The sequence below is a fragment of the Trichosurus vulpecula genome, chromosome 5 (assembly GCF_011100635.1).
Source record: "Trichosurus vulpecula isolate mTriVul1 chromosome 5, mTriVul1.pri, whole genome shotgun sequence".
NCBI classification, from domain to species: domain Eukaryota; kingdom Metazoa; phylum Chordata; class Mammalia; order Diprotodontia; family Phalangeridae; genus Trichosurus; species Trichosurus vulpecula.
Genome location: NC_050577.1, coordinates 200565627 through 200575707, shown reverse-complemented (window position 1 = coordinate 200575707; position 10081 = coordinate 200565627). Strand labels below are relative to the sequence as shown.

Below are 10081 nucleotides of genomic sequence, written 5' to 3'. Positions count from 1 at the left end.
CTTAATTTAAAGATTAGCCCAAACTCAAAGGTTTCTTTCCAGAATTAGTTCTCAGATGTTGAGCAAGTAGTATCTTCAGGCTGAAGGTCTTCCCATATTCACTGAATTCATAAGGTCTCCCTCCAATATGAAAGCTCTGATGTTGAGCAAAAGATACATTCAGGTAGAAGGCATTCAGAAGTTATGAATTATTTGAAGTTGAGAAAGATCTGACTTGGGATGGAAGGTGTTCCCACACTAGTCACATTCATACAAAATTTATCCAGTATGAATCCTCTGATGCACAGTAAGATGTGGCTTCTTCCTGAAGGCCTTCCCACATTCACTACATACATAAGGTTTTTCTCCAACATGAATTTTTGATATCTAATAAGATCTGAATTGCAGTAGAAGGCCTTCCCAAACTGCTGAATTTCATGAGGAAACTTAGCAGGATGAATTCTCTGATGGGCATAAAGTAGTGTCCTCCATCAAAATGCCTTCCTACTTGCATTACACACTTAAGGTTTCTTTCCTGAATGAATTCTCTGATGGACAGTAAGGTGTGCCTTTCTTCTGAAGGACTCCCCACACTCACTACATGCATAAGGTTTCTCTCCAGTATGAATTCTTTGATGATTTAAAAAATCTGTCTTATATCTGAAGGCCCTTCCACATTCATGACATTCATAAGGTTTCTCTCCAGTATGAATTCGGTAATGCTCTGTAAGTTGAGTATTATTCCTGCAGGCCCTCCCACATACACTGCATTCATAAGGTTTCTCTCCAGTATGAATTCTGTGATGCACTTTTAGTTGTGTCTTATATCTGAAGGCCTTTCCACATTCACTGCATTCATAAGGTTTCTCTCCAGTATGAATTCTTTGATGCTTTATAAAATCTGTCTTATATCTGAAGGCCCTTCCACATTCATGACATTCATAAGGTTTCTCTCCTGTATGAATTCTGTAATGCTCTGTAAGTTGAGTCTTATACCTGCAGGCCTTCCCACATTCACTGCATTCATAATGTTTCCATCCAGTATGAATTCTCCGATGCATAGCAAGGAGCTTCTTGGTCCTGATGGCCTTCCCACATTCACTACATTCATAAGGTTTCTCTCCACTATGAATTCTGTGATGCTCTGTAAGTTGTATCTCCTCTGTAAAAGCCTTCCCACATTCACTGCATTCATAAGGTTTCTCTCCACTGTGAATTCTCTGATGAGCTCTAAGTGCAGTCTTATATCTGAAGGCCTTCCCACATTCACAGCATTCATAAGGTTTCTCTCCACTGTGAATTCTGTGATGTGCTCTAAGTCCAGTCTTATATCTGAAGGCCTTCCCACATTCACTGCATTTGTAAGGTTTTTCTCCAGTATGAATTCTGTAATGCTCTGTAAGTTGAGTCTTATCCCTGCAGGCCTTACCACATTCACTGCATTCGTAAGATTTCTCTCCAGTATGAATTATCTGATGCTTTATCAAATATGTCTTGTTTCTGAAGGCCTTCCCACATTCATTGCATTCAGGAGGTTTATCTCCAGCAAATTCTCTGATCCCTGGAGAGTTGCTTCTGGGAATATCTGCCTCTGGCATCCTAGATGCTTCCATTCTTTCCAAATGGCAGATCACATCTGGTTTGGAAACTGCAAATCCCAAAGACACCAAGTTCCTATAGTTCTCCAGCATCACATTCCTGTACAAATTTTTCTGAGATGGGCTCAACTGTAGCCACTCCTCTTGGGTGAATTCCACAGCCACATCCTTGAATGTCACTGATTCCTTTTGGGGCCTGGCTGTCATCACAAGAGCCATTCCCTCTTCCTCAAGGCTCCCAGGACAGAGGCCACAGAAGGCAGGGTCACAAATCCTAGTTGTCTGCTTTCCTACTTCCAATCCACTCACACTTTTGGGAGCCTTTGCAGTTCTCAGAGTCCTTGCAGTCTTCTCTCTCTGATTTCTCTGTATTTCTCTCCTTCTCCTCCTGGGGCTGAATGCTCCTTGTGAATTCTCAGTTCTGCATTCTGTAGATTCTCCAATCTCTGGATTATCCCTTCTCTAAGTTCTGAGTTCTCTTTTCTCAGTTCTCTGAGTTCTAAATTCAATGGCTATCCTCTGGGTATATATACCCTTTTTCAGGACCCAAAGGATTCACACCTCTCATAACCTTATTAGCAAAAATGTGTGGCCCCGGGGCTTCACACATAATTAGCAAATTGGTGTGGGCCTGGGACTTAGCACCTAGCTAACAAAAGGGTATAAGACTGGGCCTTAACACTTCTTAGCAAAAGGGTGTGAGCCTGGGGTTTCACACCTATTTAGCAAAAAGGTGTGGGCCTGGGGCTTAGTACCTGGTTAGCAAAAGGGTGTGGGCCTTCCTATAAACATACCTCCTCTAATCAAGCTTTCCTTAACTAGCCCCACCTGAGGCCTATTAAATGGGCAGGGAAGATCTTTAATGGCTGCCTAACATTACTGACAGTGCTGGTGTGCTGAGAATTCTAGGCCTGAAGCTCACAGTTCACAAGAGATAAATGTGAATCCATATGCCACTGGTGAAACATTCCTTCTCTTTTTACTTTTTTGTTTAAGTTTGTCCAGCCCTTTCTTTGTTTTTAATTGAATTTATTTAATATATTTAGTTTTCAGCATTTATTTTCACAGGACTTTGAATTACAAATTTTCTCCCCATTTCTACACTCCCCCCCACTCCAAGATGGCATATATTCTGGTTACCCTGTTACCCAGTCAGCCCTCCCTTCTGTCACCCCACTCCCCTCTTATCTCCTTTTCCCTTCCTTTCTTGTAGGGCAAGATAAATTTCTATGCCCCATTGCCTGTGTATCTTATTCTCTAGTTGCATGCAAAAACTTTTTTTTTCTTTTTGAACATCTGTTTTTAAAACTTTGAGTTCCAAATTCTCTCTCCTCTTCCCTTCCCACCCACCCTCCCTAATAAGTCAAGCCATTCAACATAAGCCACATGGATATCATTATGCATAACCATATGCAGACCAATTTTGAAGGAGATTTTTAGCAGAGAAGAGAATATATCCAAGTAACCTGAACTAGAGAAGTTAGTCAGCTGTAAACTGCTGAGATCAGACCCAAACCAGAGGGCTGCATCAGATGTTTCCAAAGAATTAGAAGGCTATATGGGATGAGACTTCTGTGAAAGCGATAATATTCTTTTTTATTGTTTGTTTTTCTTTTTCTTCCTTTTATCTGTAAGGACTACTTATCAAAGGGGATTGCCCCCTTTGATTTTCTCAAAGCACTAGTCAATCTTTCCCTCTTCTCCACACATTCTTTTCCTTCACAAGCTTTGTAGTTAGAAATCCTTGATGAAGTGCTTGTCATATCAGTTAGTGATTCATTGAGGAGACTCTGTCTCTCAATAGAATCAAATAGGGGAATGAGAATGGGGGAGGTCCAGGTTTTTTCCCTGTCCTGCTTCTTTGTTCTAAGCCCATCCTTTGAAGGACATTTCTCACCTCTGCCAAAAATTTATCCCCCTTAAACCACCTTATCTAGGTGAATTCCTGCCCATTATGTTCTACTCAGATTTGGGTGGGGATACATTTTTTGATTAGATTGCTCAAGGCTGGGAAATTTAGAAGTAAATGACATAATGAAAATGAATAGATCCACCTCCCATTGCAATATTCATTCTTTCTCATTACTTGTTAACCAGTCAGTGTTGATTGACCAGCATCAAGAACACCCACTTTTCCAAGGGCATATACACTGTGAGCCCATCACCATGAAGGGTCTTTGGCATTTGAGAATATCACTGACTCTTGTGTTAATAAAATGCTATCATTATTAATAAAATAATTGATCAGTCTTTCAAACTTTGTAAACATCACAAAGGTGAGAGACTGGGGATGATAGAAGAATCAATCAACTGGAGAAAATGGGATAGAGTGGGATCATGTTCATGTAGAGGGATTTTTAAGAATTTTTACCTCTTCAAGTGAGACAGGCGTGAAGTAGGTGATTGTAGAGAAGGCATCTAGGTGATTTAAGATAAGCAGAAGGGGAGAAAAAAAGAACTCTCAATCAATGAATCAATCAACATTTATTAAGAAATATGACAGATATTTTGGTGAGTAATAGAGATTAAAAAAAGAGGCACAAGATAGTCCCTCCACTCAAAGAATTTATAATCTATATCAGTAATTATTAAATGACCTCATTTTTTCCATGAAATTTGAGTTAGCTTCTTGGATAAAGGGGATGAGGAGTCAAAGGAAATTTCAAGAGAGATGAAAAAGTTTGGAAGAGGCATTGGAGTGAGTGGGGTATTTAGTTTATTAGGATGGTACAAAATGATTACTTTACCCTGGTGAGGGTCCATCTGAGATTATGTAATATAAATTATGTAGTATACAGTCAACATCTATTTCAGGAAAAGCTGAGACAGCACTAATCCCATCCCCTCATGATTGCATGATCCAAGCAAAATACCTTGGCCTTTATGTGGGAGATGCTTATTCCCATCTATAAAAGCAACATTTGGTTTGAGTCTTGGATTGGGAAAGACATTGTCTTGGTGTGTTAATACACTCTTGTTTAACTTTCAAAAATGTCATGTTTTTGCTGGGGTGTAAGCTCTGGGATCCACCTTGAAATCTTCTTGAATCTTCCCACTTGATGAGGTGTTTGCCTGAGGCCATAAGTCTTTCATCATTCCTAGGACCAAATCTCTATTTACTCTTAACCTAGCCTAACCCTCCATTGCCCAGTTACTTCCCACCCTTGATCCTCTCAAAATATCTATGACCAAAGGTATTACCTTTAAACTAGCCTAGTCCTCCATTGTCTGTCACCTCTGGTTTGCCTCCAGCAACTTCACACCCTCGATCCTTTCAAAATCCCATTTTCTTGATTCCTGGAGTCAGACCTCTAGGCATCCCAGTCCCATCAAGATCCTTCTTAGACTCCTCCTCAAGCCCCTCCCTAAACACCTCTTCCCATCACCCCAGAACCACCCCTAGATCCCTCCCACAGTCTTTCTGTGTATAAGTCTCATCTTGCCTCCATGAAGGCACTCAGATTCAATCTTCTTAAGATTCAATCAGCTCTGCTTATCAATACAGGTGTCACAACAACTCAGACTCTTTAGTTTTCCCAATATGGTGAATTTTTAATAAACTTCGTTTTACTTTGGCTGTAAGAAGGCTTGAGTCAAATTCATTCGGCAGGACCTGGCATGTTGGTATTTTGAGGTCCTGAGCACCCCTAAACCTCAAAATAAGGTTCCCTGACCTCAACATTTTGAAGACAAAGGACGGGCTAGTGGATATGGTAGTAACAGGAGAAAAGGGGATTGCTAATGCCATTGGACAGGATAACAGAGTGTTTGAAATGTTTAATATGGAGTCAATAGGACTTGAGTTCAAATTCCTCCTAAGACGATAGCTCTATGATTCTGGGCCAGTTACTGAACCTCTCAGCCATAGCTTTTTAATCTATAAAATGAGGAATTGACTTCTACGTTTTCTTCCAGCTCTACATAAAGAATGATCTCTGACCTAAAGATTTCTCTGGAGAAGAAATTTTGTGTGTGTGTGTGTGTGTGTGTGTGTGTATACACATAGCTATAGATATATATTTTTATGTGTGTGTATGTATTGTGCACCTGAAAGTTTGGTTAAAGGAGGCAAACAAGCTAGGCGATATGTAAATTCATAGTGTTTATTCCCTTGAAGCTAGCCGATACACTATCATGGAATCAGAAGCAAACGTCTGATTGACTGGAAGAAAGACAAGGTTTAAGTCACACTCCCAGCTCCAGTTTATGATCTCCATATCAAGGAAAGTAAGTTCTTAGTTGAACAAGACAATTGACAAGGTAGGGTCACTTAGAATTTTTGATCCCAAGATGCAAATGTCTCTAGAATATCAAGATAAGAGAATTCCACTGTTCTGGTGGCAGACGTCTTGTCACCAACAGGAAAGATACCCTTTGTCACTCTTATCTGGTCTTTGAAGCTGCTGACACAGAAAGGGGCATTTTTAGAATAGAGCAAAAGCAGTTTGGATGCTTTGGATATTATTGGGGTTCAAATAATGTGAAAAGATTTGTCAGTATGTATATATGTATGTATGTACAAATACATGGAAGAAAAAAATATATAACAATTTTGTTGTATATTTGAAAGAAATAGCAAGTTGTGCATAGTAGATTTGAAGTCTCATGTGCAATCACCTTTTTTATTGTACTCTGTTATTTAAATACTTGTTTTTTCCATAAACATATTTTTTAAATTGATAGTAATATATGTATGTCTGTATATATATATATACATATATATGTGTGTGTGTATAAATATGTGTGTATGTATGTGTTTGTGTGTGTGTGTGTGTTTTTATGTACGCATATGGAAAATAAGAGCGACGATGATGATGAATGGGAACTAGACGAGGTAATAATGAATCCTCAGGCTTATCCTATTATTACTCCTACCCAACTCCTTGTATTTACTTCCTGGGGATTGGTTTCTTCTGTGGAAGAGAAGGAGAATAGGCTCCCTTTTACTTTGAAGGAACTTGGGAAATTGCAGGAAAAATTTTAGCAAGCCAAAGAATCCTTAGAATGATGGTTAATAAGAGAATAGTCTAGTGGGGCCAAATGAGAGCTTGTATCATTGTAACAACAATTTGGCTAGCAGCTGTTGCAGGGGTGTAACATTAATTAAGGTGGGACTTTTTTACTGTTTTCTCTTTTAGCACTTATGTAATCAAGTGCCCTTGAAGAGTCTGGCCTTTGTCTCTTTGATTAAATTAGGAGTCTTTGATGACCTCCTTGCCTCAGGGGAAAGCCTGGTTTGCATGGGTTTGAGTGACATGTTTGGGATGCCAGAGGCTTTTAAGCCATGTGGGTTTGAGTCCCATGTTTGTGATACTTTTAGGTCACATGGGTGAGTCCCATGCAGTGATGCCCTTTGACCCTGAACAAAATATATAAACTCAAGAGACTGGTGTCTTCCCTTGGGGCTCTCAATAACTGGAAGAGTGGTGTGGGATTCAGGGAAGCTGCTTTAAGAGCCTCCCAGCTTGTGAACCCAGATGTTGATGCTTTCTTGGTAACTACGAATTATGATTTCGTCTCTTTATATTGTATATATTTGTAATTTGTTTATATTTGCTCTGAAGTTTAGGTTACTGGCTTTTCTTCCTGAACTAAGTGAGTTTTATTTTATGTTTGATTGAAGTTAGATGGTTAACCACTTAAAGTTACTTTCCTTAGTAAAACACATAAAAGAACATATGCTGGCAGCAATTGGGGCTAGTCTTATTGGGTCTTCACCCCTACAACAGCTGCTAGCCACATTGTTGCTTCAGGTCCCTAAATAAGGAATCTCTCAAGTGCAAGCTGGGGGAATCTTCCCACTCTTTACAATCATGAAGAATCACTCTAATATGAATCCTCTGGTGGACATAAAGTAGTATCCTTAGTTTAATGGTCATCCCAAACTCAAAGGTTTCTTTCCAGAATTAGTTCTTTGATGTTGAGCAAGTAGCATCTTCAGGATGAAGTTCTTCTCACATTCATTGAATTCATAAGGTCTCTCTCCAGTATGAATGCTGTGATGTTGAGCAAAAGATACATTCAGGTGGAAGGCCTTCTCTTGTACATTACATTCAGAACCTATGAATTATTTGAAGTTGAGAAAGATCTGACTTGGGGTGGAAGGTCTTCCCACACTACTCATTCACAAAGAATTTCTCCAGTATGATTCCTCTGATGCACAGTACGATGTGGCTTCTTCCTGAAGGCCTTCCCACATTCACTATATACATAAGGTTTTTCTTCAACATGAATTTGTGATATCTAATAAGATCTGAATTGCAATGGAAGCACTTCCCACACTGCTGAAATTCACGAGGAAACTTAGCGGGATGAGTTCTCTAATGGATATAAGTAGTGTCTTCCATCTAAAGGCCTTCCTATTTGCATTATATTCTTAAGGTTTCTTTCCTGAATGAATTCTCTGATGCACAGTAAGGTTTGTCTTAATACTAAAGGCTTTTCCACATTCACTACATTCATAAGGTTTCTCTCCAGTATGAATTCTGTGATGCTCTGTAAGTCGAGTCTTATCCCTGCAGGCCTTCCCACATACACTGCATTTATAAGGTTTCTCTCCAGTATGAATTCTGTGATGCACTGTAAGTTGAATCTTATATCTGAAGGTCTTGCCACATTCACTACATTCATAAGGCTTCTCTCCAGTATGAATTCTCTGATGTACTCTAATTTCCCTCTTATATCTGAAGGCCTTTCCACATTCACTACATTCATAAGGTTTCTCTCCAGTATGAATTCTGTGATGCTCTGTAAGTCGAGTCTTATCCCTGCAGGCCTTCCCACATACACTGCATTTATAAGGTTTCTCTCCAGTATGAATTCTGTGATGCACTGTAAGTTGAATCTTATATCTGAAGGTCTTGCCACATTCACTACATTCATAAGGCTTCTCTCCAGTATGAATTCTCTGATGTACTCTAATTTCCCTCTTATATCTGAAGGCCTTTCTATGGTGCACTATAAGGTGTGTCTTGTCTCTGAAGGCCTTCCCACATTCACTACATGCATAAGATTTCTCTCCAGTGTGAATTTTATGCTGCACAGCAAGATGCTCCTTGCTCCAGAAGGCCTTTCCATGTTCATTATATTCAGGAGGTTTATCTCCAGTAAATTCTCTGCTCTCTGGACAGCTGCTTCCAGGAATACCTGCCTCTGTCATCCAAGATCCTTCCTTTCTTTTCAACTGGAAGATCACATCTGGTTTGGAAACTGCAAATCCCAAAGACACCAAGTTCCTATAGTTCTCCAGCATCACATCCCTGTACAACTTTTTCTGAGATGGGCTCAACTGTAGCCACTCCTCTTGGGTGAATTCCACAGCCACATCCTTGAATGTCACTGATTCCTTTTGGGGTCTGGCTGTCAGCACAGGAGCCATTCCCTCTTCCTCAAGGCTCCCAGGACAGAGGCCACAGAAGGCAGAGTCACAAATCTTAGTTGTCTGCTTGCCCACTTCCTCTCCACTCAGAGTTCTGAGAGCCCTTGCAGTTCTCAGAGTCCTTGCAGTCTTCTCTCTCTGGTTTCTCTGTATTTCTTGCCTTCTCCTTGGGCTGCCTTCTCCTTGGGCTGAATTCTCCTTGTGAATTCTCAGTTCTGCATTCTGTGGATTCTCCAATCTGTGGATTATCTGCTCTCTGACTTCTGAGTTATCTATTCCCAGTTCTCTTACTTCTAAATTCAATGGATGTACTCTGGGTATATATACCCTTTTACAGGGCCCAAAGGATTCACACATCTCCTGACCTAATTAGCAAAAGGGTGTGGGCCTGGGGTTTCACACCTAATTAGCAAAAGGGTGTAGGCCTTCCTACAAACAAGCCTCCTCTAATCAAGCTTTCCTTAACTAACTCCACCTAAGGCCCATTAAATGGGGGGGGGGAGGGGAAGATCCTTAATCACTGATTAGAATCAAATATACTGACAATGCTGGTGTTCTGAGAATTCTAGGCCTGAAATTCAAAATGCACAAGAGATAAATGCATATCCATATGCCACTGGTAAACATATTACTTCTCTGTTTACCTATTAAGACTCATCACAAACAGAATTATACCATGTGAAGACATCACAATGAAAGTTTATGAACCAATTATTGGGCTGAAAACACAGGGTACAAAGATGGGCCTGTGGCAATGATTATGTGGTGAAATATAATACCGTGCAAAGATCTAGTTCTATATCCTTACAGTAATTCTAGTCAGGTTTTTGTTGCTCTTGTTCAGTCATTCTCTACTTGTGTCCAACTCCTTATGACCTCATTTGGCCTTGGGGCTATGTTTGTTTTCGTCAAAGACACCGGAGCAGTTCACCATTTCTCCACCTAGTTTTACACATGAGGACCTGAGGCAAACAGGTTTAAGTGACTGGCCCAGCGTCCAATAGCCAGTTAGTGTCTGAGGTCAGATTTGAGCTTATATTGAGCTCAAGGGAGATGAGTCTTCCTGATTTCAGGCATGGCACTCTATCTATTGTGCCACCTAACTGTTCATTCAGGTTGTTGGGGG

General features: G+C 40.2%; 2 pseudogenes; both read right to left on the bottom strand.

Annotated features, from left to right (window-relative positions):
- Nucleotides 1-258: 258 nt before the first annotated feature.
- On the bottom strand, nucleotides 259-1040 carry LOC118851164 (annotated as a pseudogene).
- Nucleotides 1041-7953: 6913 nt separating this feature from the next.
- The window catches only part of LOC118851163, a 66732-nt pseudogene continuing 64604 nt past the window's right edge, over nucleotides 7954-10081 (bottom strand).